Genomic DNA, 14,266 nt, shown 5'->3' with positions numbered 1-14,266 from the left:
GAACTTCGTGAAGCATACACAAGTTTCAATACCCAAATCAATCAAGCAGAAGAAAGGATATCAGTGATTGAGGATCAACTTAATGAAATAAAGCATAAAGACAAGATTAGAGAAGAAAGAATTAAAATGAAAGAAAAAAGCCTCCAGGAAATATAGGACTATGTTAAAAGACCAAACCTACATTTGATTGGTGTACCTGAAAGTGACAAGGAGAATGGAACCAAGTTGGAAAACACTCTTGAGGATATTATTCAGGAGAACTTCCCCAACCTAGCAAGACAGGACAACATTCAAATTCAGGAAATACAGAGAATACTGTAGAGGACTGTGTGCTCGCAAACGAGATGTTCCCGATAAGCCCTGCTCTTGCAAACAAAGCAGGACATTCCTTCTCTGCAAACAAGAAGGATAAAGGAGCCAGCTGTAAACAGTGGGCTCTGGGAACTGGTCAATGTTTACTGATCTTGCGAGTCAAGGAAAGGTCAGAGAAGCAACACATGTCCCGTGACTTGGCAACATTCCACAAACGGCTGGATAAAATAAAGCAGAGTGTGCCGTTCGGGGCAGCCGCCATGTATGTCTTGTCCTGCGTTGTCTTGTGTGTTCATTCCTTTGTTTAGGAAACACGCGGACCCCAACAACTGGCGCAGCAAGCAGGGTCCGTGGCTCCAAGAGAGCAAGGAACCGGAGGGGGAGCACCCCGGGTGTGTAAGTACAGAAGGGGGACCCATGGGATAATTATGGGGAATTCCACCTCTCTGGCCTCAATATTTATGGCTGCTTCAAGGACTGTTGCTGTCTATAGGAGTAGAAGTGAAAGAAAAGACGTTGAAGTGATTGTTTGCCCATGTTGAACAACATTGTTACTGGTTTCAGTATCAGATTAAAGTACAGCTGAATCAGAGAGAATGGTTACAGGTAGTAAAAGCTCTGCGTAGAGCTCACCAGTTAGGGGATACTATGCCTCTAAATTTGTGGACCTTGTGTAACTCTGTCACTCAGGCATTAGAGTTACTTAAGACTGATTCAGAGTGTGGTGATGTAGCCACAGGAGGAAAGTCATCTGAGGATTTGGGAAAAAATAAATCTAAAATGGAGCCCATTTATGCCAGGGTAACAGGGGATGGGGGGTAGCAAAAGGGGGAAGAGAGGAAGAGCCAACTCTTCCTTCTTCTAAGGGAAATTCTGACATGCAGCGTCTTATGGAAATGCTTCAACAGATATTACAGATACATTCTTCTAATTCAGCTTTGCGAGCTTTCCCTGTTTCTTTTCCTTCTGCCCTGTTAGAAGGGGATTTTCCAGTGCCTCCAACCCCCCAGCTTCCTTACCTTTGTCTGGCAAAGTTTTCTCAGTGCCTTTCCTGCCATTGGGGGAGGAAAAAAAAAAAAAGATAAAAAAATTTGAGGAGCTGGATCTGTTTCCAATTATTCGTGCTCCTTTTGCTCCTAATGCTCAGTTTCCAAATGGTGGCAATGATGTCCAATTTACTGCCTTACAATTTAAATTTTTAAAAGAAATATAAGCGAGGGCAGAGCAAGATGGCCGAATAGGAACAGCTCCAGTCTCCAACTCCCAGCGCGAGCGACACAGAAGACCCGTGATTTCTGCATTTTCAACTGAGGTACTGGGTTCATCTCACTGGGGAGTGCCGGACGATCGGTGCTGGTCAGCTGCTGCAGCCCGACCAGCGAGAGCTGAAGCAGGGCGAGGCATTGCCTCACCTGGGAAGCGCAAGGGGGAAGGGAATCCCTTTTCCTAGCCAGGGGAACTGAGACACACAACACCTGGAAAATCGGGTAACTCCCAACCCAATACTGCGCTTTAAGCAAACAGGCACACCAGGAGATCATATCCCACACCTGGCCGGGAGGGTCCCACACCCACGGAGCCTCCCTCATTGCTAGCACAGCAGTCTGTGATCTACCGGCAAGGCAGCAGCGAGGCTGGGGGAGGGGCGCCCGCCATAGCTGAGGCTTAAGTAGGTAAACAAAGCTGCTGGGAAGCTAAAACTGGGTGGAGCTCACAGCAGCTCAAGGAAACCTGCCTGTCTCTGTAGACTCCACCTCTGGGGACAGGACAATAACAAACACAGCCGAAACCTCTTCAGACGCAAACGACTCTGTCTGACAGCTTTGAAGAGAGCAGTGGATCTCCCAACACGGAGGTTGAGATCTGAGAAGGGACAGACTCCCTGCTCAAGTGGGTCCCTGACCCCTGAGTAGCCTAACTGGGAGACATCCCCCACTAGGGGCAGTCTGACACCCCACACCTCACAGGGTGGAGTACACCCCTGAGAGGAAGCTTCCAAAGCAAGAATCAGACAGGTACACTCGCTGTTCAGAAATATTCTATCTTCTGCAGCCTCTGCTGCTGATACCCAGGCAAACAGGGTCTGGAGTGGACCTCAAGCAATCTCCAACAGACCTACAGCTGAGGGTCCTGACTGTTAGAAGGAAAACTATCAAACAGGAAGGACACCTACACCAAAACCCCATCAGTACATCACCATCATCAAAGACCAGAGGCAGATAAAACGACAAAGATGGGGAAAAAGCAGGGCAGAAAAGCTGGAAATTCAAAAAATAAGAGCGCATCTCCCCCGGCAAAGGAACGCAGCTCATCACCACCAACGGATCAAAGCTGAACGGAGAATGACTTTGACGAGATGAGAGAAGAAGGCTTCAGTCCATCAAATTTCTCAGAGCTAAAGGAGGAATTACGTACCCAGCGCAAAGAAACTAAAAATCTTGAAAAAAAAGTGGAAGAATTGTTGGCTAGAGTAATTAATGCAGAGAAGGTCATAAACGAAATGAAAGAGATGAAAACCATGACACGAGAAATACGTGACAAATGCACAAGCTTCAGTAACCGACTCAATCAACTGGAAGAAAGAGTATCTGCGATTGAGGATCAAATGAATGAAATGAAGCAAGAAGAGAAACCAAAGAAAAAAGAAGAAAAAGAAATGAACAAAGCCTGCAAGAAGTATGGGATTATGTAAAAAGACCAAATCTACATCTGATTGGGGTGCCTGAAAGTGAGGGGGAAAATGGAACCAAGTTGGAAAACACTCTTCAGGATATCATCCAGGAGAACTTCCCCAACCTAGTAGGGCAGGCCAACATTCAAATCCAGGAAATACAGAGAACGCCACAAAGATACTCCTCGAGAAGAGCAACTCCAAGACACATAATTGCCAGATTCACCAAAGTTGAAATGAAGGAAAAAATCTTAAGGGCAGCCAGAGAGAAAGGTCGGGTTACCCACAAAGGGAAGCCCATCAGACTAACAGCAGATCTCTCAGCAGAAACTCTCCAAGCCAGAAGAGAGTGGGGGCCAATATTCAACATTCTTAAAGAAAAGAATTTTCAACCCAGAATTTCATATCCAGCCAAACTAAGTTTCATAAGTGAAGGAGAAATAAAATCCTTTACAGATAAGCAAATGCTTAGAGATTTTGTCACCACTAGGCCTGCCTTACAAGAGACCCTGAAGGAAGCACTAAACATGGAAAGGAACAACCGGTACCAGCCATTGCAAAAACATGCCAAAATGTAAAGACCTTCGAGGCTAGGAAGAAACTGCATCAACTAGGGAGCAAAATAACCAGTTAATATCATAATGGCAGGATCAAGTTCACACATAACAATCTTAACCTTAAATGTAAATGGACTAAATGCTCCAATAAAAGACACAGACTGGCAAACTGGATAAAGAGTCAAGACCCATCAGTCTGCTGTATTCAGGAGACCCATCTCACACGCAGAGACATACATAGGCTCAAAATAAAGGGATGGAGGAAGATCTACCAAGCAAATGGAGAACAAAAAAAAAAAAGCAGGGGTTGCAATACTAGTCTCTGATAAAACAGACTTTAAACCATCAAAGATCAAAAGAGACAAAGAAGGCCATTACATAATGGTAAAGGGATCAATTCAACAGGAAGAGCTAACTATCCTAAATATATATGCACCCAATACAGGAGCACCCAGATTCATAAAGCAAGTCCTTAGAGACTTACAAAGAGACTTAGACTCCCATACAATAATAATGGGAGACTTCAACACTCCACTGTCAACATTAGACAGATCAATGAGACAGAAAGTTAACAAGGATATCCAGGAATTGAACTCATCTCTGCAGCAAGCAGACCTAATAGACATCTATAGAACTCTCCACCCCAAATCAACAGAATATACATTCTTCTCAGCACCACATCGTACTTGCTCCAAAATCGACCACGTAATTGGAAGTAAAGCACTCCTCAGCAAATGTACAAGAACAGAAATTATAACAAACTGTCTCTCAGACCACAGTGCAATCAAACTAGAACTCAGGACTAAGAAACTCAATCAAAACCGCTCAACTACATGGAAACTGAACAACCTGCTCCTGAATGACTACTGGGTACATAACGAAATGAAGGCAGAAATAAAGATGTTCTTTGAAACCAATGAGAACAAAGATACAACATACCAGAATCTCTGGGACACATTTAAAGCAGTGTGTAGAGGGAAATTTAGAGCACTAAATGCCCACAAGAGAAACCAGGAAAGATCTAAAATTGACACTCTAACATCGCAATTAAAAGAACTAGAGAAGCAAGAGCAAACGCATTCAAAAGCTAGCAGAAGGCAAGAAATAACTAAGATCAGAGCAGAACTGAAGGAGATAGAGACACAAAAAAACCCTCCAAAAAATCAATGAATCCAGGTGTTGGTTTTTTGAAAAGATCAACAAAATTGACAGACCACTAGCCAGACTAATAAAGAAGAAAAGAGAGAAGAATCAAATCGATGCAATTAAAAATGATAAAAGGGATATCACCACCGACCCCACAGAAATACAAACTACCATCAGAGAATACTATAAACACCTCTACACAAATAAACTAGAAAATCTAGAAGAAATGGATAATTTCCTGGACACTTACACTCTTCCAAGACTAAACCAGGAAGAAGTTGAATCCCTGAATAGACCAATAGCAGGCTCTGAAATTGAGGCAATAATTAAGAGCCTACCAACCAAAAAAAGTCCAGGACCAGATGGATTCACAGCTGAATTCTACCAGAGGTACAAGGAGGAGTTGGTACCATTCCTTCTGAAACTATTCCAATCAATAGAAAAAGAGGGAATCCTCCCTAACTCATTTTATGAGGCCAACATCATCCTGATACCAAAGCCTGGCAGAGACACAACAAAAAAAGAGAATTTTAGACCAATATCCCTGATGAACATCGATGCAAAAATCCTCAATAAAATACTGGCAAACCGGATTCAGCAATACATCAAAAAGCTTATCCACCATGATCAAGTGGGCTTCATCCCTGGGATGCAAGGCTGGTTCAACATTCGCAAATCAATAAACATAATCCAGCATATAAACAGAACCAAAGACAAGAACCACATGATTGTCTCAATTGATGCAGAAAAGGCTTTTGACAAAATTCAACAGCCCTTCATGCTAAAAACGCTCAATAAATTCGGTATTGATGGAACGTACCTCAAAATAATAACAGCTATTTATGACAAACCCACAGCCAATATCATACTGAATGGGCAAAAATTGGAAAAATTCCCTTTGAAAACTGGCACAAGACAGGGATGCCCTCTCTCACCACTCCTATTCAACATAGTGTTGGAAGTTCTGGCTAGGGCAATTAGGCAAGAGAAAGAAATCAAGGGTGTTCAGTTAGGAAAAGAAGAAGTCAAACTGTCCCTGTTTGCAGATGACATGATTGTATATTTAGAAAACCCCATTGTCTCAGCCCAAAATCTCCTTAAGCTGATAAGCAACTTCAGCAAAGTCTCAGGATACAAAATTAATGTGCAAAAATCACAAGCATTCTTATACACCAGTAACAGACAAACAGAGAGCCAAATCAGGAATGAACTTCCATTCACAATTGCTTCCAAGAGAATAAAATACCTAGGAATCCAACTTACAAGGGATGTAAAGGACCTCTTCAAGGAGAACTACAAACCACTGCTCAGTGAAATAAAAGAGGACACAAACAAATGGAAGAACATACCATGCTCATGGATAGGAAGAATCAATATCGTGAAAATGGCCATACTGCCCAAGGTAATTTATAGATTCAATGCCATCCCCATCAAGCTACCAATGAGTTTCTTCATAGAACTGGAAAAAACTGCTTTAAAGTTCATATGGAACCAAAAAAGAGCCCGCATCTCCAAGACAATCCTAAGTCAAAAGAACAAAGCTGGAGGCATCACGCTACCTGACTTCAAACTATACTACAACACTACAGTAACCAAAACAGCATGGTACTGGTACCAAAACAGAGATATAGACCAATGGAACAGAACAGAGTCCTCAGAAATAATACCACACATCTACAGCCATCTGATCTTTGACAAACCTGAGAGAAACAAGAAATGGGGAAAGGATTTCCTATTTAATAAATGGTGCTGGGAAAATTGGCTAGCCATAAGTAGAAAGCTGAAACTGGATCCTTTCCTTACTCCTTATATGAAAACTAATTCAAGATGGAATAGAGACTTAAATGTTAGACCTAATACCATAAAAACCCTAGAGGAAAACCTAGGTAATACCAATCAGGACATAGGCATGGGCAAGGACTTCATGTCTAAAACACCAGAAGCAACGGCAGCAAAAGCCAAAATTGCAAATGGGATCTCATTAAACTAAAGAGCTTCTGCACAGCAAAAGAAACTACCATCAGAGTGAACAGGCAACCTACAGAATGGGAGAAAATTTTTGCAATCTACTCATCTGACAAAGGGCTAATATCCAGAACCTACAAAGAACTCAAACAAATTTACAAGAAAAAAACAAACAACCCCATAAAAAAGTGGGCAAAGGATATGAACAGACATTTCTCAAAAGAAGATATTCATACAGCCAACAGACACATGAAAAAATGCTCATCATCACTGGCCATCAGAGAAATGCAAATCAAAACCACAATGAGATACCATCTCACACCAGTTAGAATGGCAATCATTAAAAAGTCAGGAAACAACAGGTGCTGGAGAGGATGTGGACAAATAGGAACACTTTTACACTGTTGGTGGGATTGTAAACTAGTTCAACCATTATGGAAAACAGTATGGCGATTCCTCAAGGATCTAGAACTAGATGTACCATATGACCCAGCCATCCCATTACTGGGTATATACCCAAAGGATTATAAATTATGCTGCTATAAAGACACATGCACACGTATGTTTATTGCGGCACTATTCACAATAGCAAAGACTTGGAATCAACCCAAATGTCCATCAGTGACAGATTGGATTAAGAAAATGTGGCACATATACACCATGGAATACTATGCAGCCATCAAAAATGATGAGTTTGCGTCCTTTGTAGGGACATGGATGCAGCTGGAAACCATCATTCTTAGCAAACTATCACAAGAACAGAAAACCAAACACCGCGTGTTCTCACTCATAGGTGGGAACTGAACAATGAGATCACTTGGACTCAGGAAGGGGAACATCACACACAGGGGCCTATCATGGGGAGGGGGGAGGGAGGAGGGATTGCATTGGGAGTTATGCCTGATGTAAATGATGAGTTGATGGGTGCAGCACACCAACATGGCACAAGTGTACATATGTAACAAACCTGCACGTTATGCACATGTACCCTACAACTTAAAGTACAATAATAATAAATAAATTAAAAAAAAAAAAAGAAATAAAAGCTGCCATTTCTAACTATGGACCTCAATCTCCTTTTATCCTTGGTCTTCTTGATGCTTTTTCATCAGAAAATTTGATGATTCCTATAGACTGGGAGACTTTGGGAAAGGCTGTTCTTGATCTTTCTCAGTGGTTACAATTACACAGCTGGTGGATGGACAGGGCGCATGTACAGGCTAGAAAAAATACTACATGTGATTCCCCAGGACCCACTGAGGAACAACTCACAGGCACGGGCCAATATGCTACTCTTAATGCTCAGGCTGGTCTAGATGATGTCGCCCTTACTCAAATCAAGACTTTGTTTTTAAGGGCCTAAAATAAGGTAAAAATAGCAGGAAAATCTTCCCTCTCCTTTGTGAAGATTTTACAGGGCACAAATAAACCATATCCAAATTTTGTAGCCCATCTTCAAGATGCTGTCTTAAAAACTGTGAGTGTTGGCCCTCCTTCAAAAATTTTGTTACAAACATTGTCTTTTAAAAATGCTAATGCTGACTGTCAAAAATTGTTGAGACCATTAAAGGCCAGTGGGGCCAATTTAGATAAATATATTAAAACTTGTGCTGGTGTTGGAGGGGCTATTTATAATGCTCAATTATTTGCTGGAGCCCTATCTAAAGCCTTAAAAAAAAATAACAAACAAGGTGTTTGCTTTCAATGTGGTAAACTTAGACAATTCAAGAAAAAATGTCGTAAAAAATTGAACACTTTTATCCCTCAAGGCAGAAAGCTGCCTTCAGAGGTGTGCAAACGTTGTGGCCAAGGTTGACATTGAACAAATGAATGTCGTTCCAAAATTAATAAAAGTAAAAATTTACTGTCTCCTCTCCCGGGAAATGGGAGCTGGGGCCCACAGGCTTGGGGCCCCAACAATTATAATACAAGCCTACTACAATACCCGGTAAGCAATGGCCTATAACATCAAGAAATAAATTCGAGCCCTCCTGAAGGATACCACCCCTTACCCCAGTTTCCCAGCTTTATGCGGCAACTAAGCAGAGTGCCACTACTGACTTAACTATTACTCAGCCTTATACCTTGTCTCCTAATAGAGGAGTATATAAATTAGCTATTGGAGTGTGTGGCCCTTTGCCAAAAGGACATGTAGGACTTTTGTTAGGTCAAAACAACAGTGCTATACGGGGGGTTAATGGTGATTCCAAAAATCATTGATCCTGATGTTACTAATAAAATTCTTATTATGGTACAAGTCTCACAATTTATACGCCTAGAGGCAGGGGAGCGTATTGCACAATTACTTTTATTGCCTTTTTTCCCGTTCCTATCTAGGGAGATATCTCGACAGGGAGGGTTCGGTAGCACAAAAAAACCTGTTTTGGGGGAAACTTTAGTTTCTCATCAAAAGCCCTTATGTTCATTACACATTAATAAAATAGTTTTTAAAGGGTTAATTGACACGGGGGCAAATGTGTCTATCATTTGTTTAAATCAGTGGCCTATACAATAAAAAACAAAACAAAACAAAAAACAAAAAAAAACAAGTTTCAGTTACACTCACTGGCTTGGGTACTACTTCTGTGGTTTATCAAAGCGTAAAACCTTTAACCTGTGTTGGTCCTAAAGGTCAGCAAGGTCAAATGTTTTTTTATATTGTTCCTATCAATATTAATCTTTGGAGACAAAATCTTTTACAACAATTTGGTGCTTTTTTAAACATTCCTCATATTTCTTCAGCTGCCAAAAATATGATGTTCAAAATGGGCTACAATCCTTTAAACTCATAGCCACTGTTCACCAGCCTCAACCTTTATAATTAAAGTGGAAAACTACCACTCCTGTTTGGGTGGAACAGTGGCCATTATCTAAAGAAAAACTTGGGGTTTAAAAGAGTTAGTCAAAAAACAATTGGCCGAGGGGCATATAAAGCCAAGTACTTCTACATGGAATTCCCCTGTCTTTGTCATGTTAAAAAAAAAAAAAAGTAAAAAAAAAAGTAAAAAATGGCGTTTATTAACTAATCTTAAAACTATAAATGTTTACATTCAACCTAGGGGAAGTTTACAGCCTGGTCTTCCTAATCCTGTCCTTATCCCACAAAGTTAAAAATTAATGGTCATAGATCTCAAAAATTGTTTTTTCTCTATTCCATTACAACCTCAAGATTGTAAAAAGTTTGCCTTTACTATTCCTAAATATAATAATGGACAAACCATTCAAAAATATCCGTAAAAGGTTCTTCCCCGGGGTATGCTTAATAACCCTACTTTATGTCAAAAATTCGTACATAGGACTTTAAATCCTGTAAAAAATCAGTTTCCAACTGTGTTAATTTATCATTCTATAAATAATATTTTATTGGCTACCCCAATGTAACCCTCCAAAATCAAGTTTTTAAGTTTTTACAACAACAGTTAATTCATTATAATTTACAAATATCTCCTAAAAAAATACAAACTCAGTTGCCCATTCAATATTTGGGGTATCTATTGACTAAAAAACAAATCCGCCCACAAAAGGTTCAAATTAAAAAAGATCAACTTGTGACCCTTAATAATTTTCAAAAATTGTTGAAAAATATTAATTGGCTTCGTCCCATATTAAGTATTCCTATTTATAAATTACAACATTTGTTTACTACCTTAAAAAATTCAAATTTAAACAGTTCTCGACAATTATTCCTTACTACAAAAAAAAATTGTCTTTTGTGAAAAATAAAATTAGTAAAACTCACCTTAATTATATTATACCCAATCTTCCACTCTCTTTATGTCTTTTTCATACTCCTCATTCACCAACAGTCATCTTACATCAAAATAATAACATTCTAAAGTGGCTATTTTTAACTAATAAAGCCATTTAAAAAATTTACCCTTATATTAATAAATTGACTAAATTAATTATTAAAGGACAACATAAAACTCATAAATTACTTGGAACTAACCCTATAAAAATTATTACCCAATTATCTAATCAATACATTAAATCTCTATTAAAAACTCGTAAAAGATAACAAGTGACTTACACTAAGTATACTGGTTCCTTTTCTCAACACTATCCCAATCGTAGATTATTTACTTTTCTACAACAATATTCTTTCCTGTCCTATAATCCTATTTCTTATACTCCAGTTAAAGGTCCCACCTTTTTTACTAATACTTCTAACAATAAAAAAAACTACACACTGGACATCAAATAATTCAAAAATTTCTCACTATCCATTTAAATCTGTACAACAGAAAAAACTTTTTGCCATTCTTATGGTACTACAAAATTGGCCTCAAACCCCTTATAATATAGTTAGTAATTTCCAATATACTGTATATGTGACTAAGTATATTTCTCAAACTTCTTTACCATTACTCCCAAAAACCCCTTTACAAAAACTATTTTCCTTATTGTTCTTGACTCTTACTTCCCGTACAACCCCCCTTTTTATCACTCATATTCGTTCACATTCAGCTTTACCAGGACCTTTAACTTTTGGTAATAGCCAAATTAATTCTTTACTTATTGACAATGTCCAACAGACTCAAGATAAACATCAATTACATCATACTAACAGTTTAAAATTATAAGGGCGATTTTCTATAACACGCCATCGAGCCCAAACTATTGTCAAAACCTGTCCATCTTGTGCTCCTATTATTGCACCCTTTTTAAGTCCAGGTATAAATCCCCAAAACACTCAATAAAATCATATTTAACAAATAAATATAACTTATATTTCTTCTTTTGGTCGTTTAAAATATGTTCATCATACAATTCATACTTAGTCACACTTCCAATGGGCTACACCATTACCCTCTATAAAAGCTAATTCTGTTATTACTCATTTACTTACTTCCTTTACAGTTATAGAAGTTCCTACTAAATTAAAAACTGACAATGCTTCTACTTATTACTCTCATAAATTGGCTGCCTTCCTCTCTTCATACCACATTCGTCATTCCACTAGTATTCCATTTAACAGTCAAGGTCAAACAATTATTTAAAAAGCTAATACTACCTTAAAATTGTAACTTTTAAAACAAACAGGGGGAAATGGATGAGATTCCCCAAAACATCAAATTCTGAAAGCTCTTTTTACTTTAAATTTTCTTAACTATTGGCGCCAATTACAGCAATCTCAGCAATAAAACATTTTCAACAACCATTAGAAAAGCCACAAGCTAACAATTTGTGGATGTACTATCCTTCATTACAAGGTCAATATTTAAAAGGAAAAGTTTTACAATGGGGTCGAGGTTATGCTCTTGTTCGTACAGGTGCTGGAGATGAGTGGTTCCCATCCCGACAGTTAAAGCAGTGCCATGGCGAAGAGGAGCCGGCCGGAAGACTTCCTGGCGGCATTTCAAAAACTAAATCTGAGTACTCAGAAAACCTTCACCTACGAAACTCGTCGAGTGGAACCCCCGACATGGGGTGAGCTGAAAAAACTTACTCAAGAAGCTGAAGGAGTTGTTCAACAAGCTGGACAGCCCAAAACCTCACTGACCTTATTTCTAGCCATACTAGCTGTAGTGAGTTGCCAAATAACAGCTGGAGAATTCACATATTGGACTTATATTCCCTTTCCACCCTTATATCAAGGTGTGGCCTAGGGAGACAAAGAAGTTTTAGTATTTACTAATAATACTACTTGGATGCCATCACCTTTTTTAAATCAGGATCCTGAGTTAGACACGGGTACAGTAAACAGTTCATATCAATTTGGGGTGAAAGGGTTACCTATATGTCTTGGGAACAGTCCACATTGTTTACATCCTTCTCATGAGGCTTGGGCTATGCGCTAAAATCATAGTCACATTGCTGCCTTTACTATGATTGTTGTTACTCAGAGTTTTAAATATAATCATACTGCTCTACTTAACAAAACCTTGCCTACTACATTATCCTTATGTCCTACTCCTGACATGTCCGGAGGTGTTTCCCAATTAAAGTGGACTAGATGTAAAAGAAGTAGACCACAATTATTATTAGAGGTAAAAGGTAGAAATTATAGATACTTTGTCACTGACTGGAGTGTACATGGAGATTTTCAGACTAAGTTTAGCCACTTTAGCCTACAATGGCATAAAAATAATCACAACATTTATGCTGATGGTAACCAAACTATTATTTGGCATGATGGTGGCTTGTCGCCCCCATGCCACATTTGGCCAACACTTCACAAATACAAAGTCATATATAAAAGTTACTAGCTGCTGGCAAACCAATGTCTACTTTTACAGGAAACATGTCCTTAAATACCACTAATCTTTCTAATCCTTTCCATATATCTTTACATCAAAACAGATCTAAATATATCATTACTTGTGTTAAAAAACCTTACTTGTTGTTAGTGAGAATCTTTAAATGAGATAATAATACAGGAGTTGTTAACTGTACGGACAATTGTACATTTTTAAACTGTATAAATACTACTTGGTGGCATAATAATTGAAATGAAACTCTCTCCAATATATATATTTTAAGAGCTGAAAAAGAAACCTGGTTACCTGTGAACTTGACACGCACCTGGAGTGAATCTACTGGGGTTACTCAAATTTACAAAGTAATGCAAGTTCTTGTCCACCGCAGCCAGAGAGCGGTTGGGATCGTCATAACAACAGTAGTGGGACTTGTGGCCATTGCTTCCACCACTGCTGTTGCTGGACTGGCGTTACATCAGAGTATCCAAAATGCAAAGTTCGTGCAACAATAGCATGAACAATCTCACTTGTTGTGGCAACAACAACGAAACATCGATGCTCATTTGACTAAATGAGTAGATAACTCAGAACAAGTGGTTTCTTAGATGGGGATCAGCTGACAGTGTTAAATACTCGAACCTTGTTAAAATGTGACTGGAATACTACTCAATTTTGTATTACCCCTGTTCCTTTTAACAGCACTGTACATAATTGGACAGAGATAAAAAGGCTTTTAACTGGCCATGACAATCTTTTCCTGGAAATACAAGAACTAACACACAATATTTCTGAAACGTTTTGTAATCAGTTACCATTGCTAACTGGTGCAGATTTAATGACTGGTATTGCACAAAGCTTAAAATCTTTAAACCCTATGAGTCCTGTAAAAACTTTACTGACTTCTGTTTCTAGTAATGTATTGATTGTTGTTTTTGCCTTTGTCATTTTCACAGTCTGCTGGAAATGATGCCAAAGGGCAAACACCAAATCCCAGCGAGCCCAACATGTAATGATGGTTTAAAAAAAAAAAAATTCAAACCTGTAAATAAAGAAGGGGGAGATGTAGAGGACTGTGTGCTCGCAACGAGATGTTCCCGATAAGCCCTGCTCTTGCAAACAAAGCAGGACATTCCTTCTCTGCAAACAAGAAGGATAAAGGAGCCAGCTGTAAACAGTGGGCTCTGGGAACTGGTCAATGTTTACTGATCTTGCGAGTCAAGGAAAGGTCAGAGAAGCAACACATGTCCCATGACTTGGCAACATTCCACAAACGGCTGGATAAAATAAAGCAGAGTGTGCCGTTTGGGGCGGCCGCCATGTATGTCTTGTCCTGTGTTGTCTTGTGTGTTCATTCCTTTGTTTAGGAAACACACGGACCCCAACAAATACCACAAAGATACTCCTTGAGAAGAGCA

General features: G+C 39.2%; 1 long non-coding RNA gene across 1 annotated transcript; it reads left to right on the top strand.

Moving 5' to 3' along the window:
• The first annotated feature begins 549 nt into the window (after positions 1-549).
• LOC144338776 (uncharacterized) lies at positions 550-13,631 on the top strand. Its single transcript, XR_013413156.1, has 2 exons — positions 550-704; positions 11,925-13,631. It is a non-coding gene; the product is annotated as an uncharacterized LOC144338776 (long non-coding RNA).
• The last annotated feature ends 635 nt before the right edge of the window (positions 13,632-14,266 follow it).

This window comes from Macaca mulatta, chromosome X (genome assembly GCF_049350105.2).
Source record: "Macaca mulatta isolate MMU2019108-1 chromosome X, T2T-MMU8v2.0, whole genome shotgun sequence".
Classification (NCBI taxonomy): domain Eukaryota; kingdom Metazoa; phylum Chordata; class Mammalia; order Primates; family Cercopithecidae; genus Macaca; species Macaca mulatta.
Note: the sequence above shows the minus strand (reverse complement) of the source record. Positions and strands in the feature narration are given on the sequence as shown.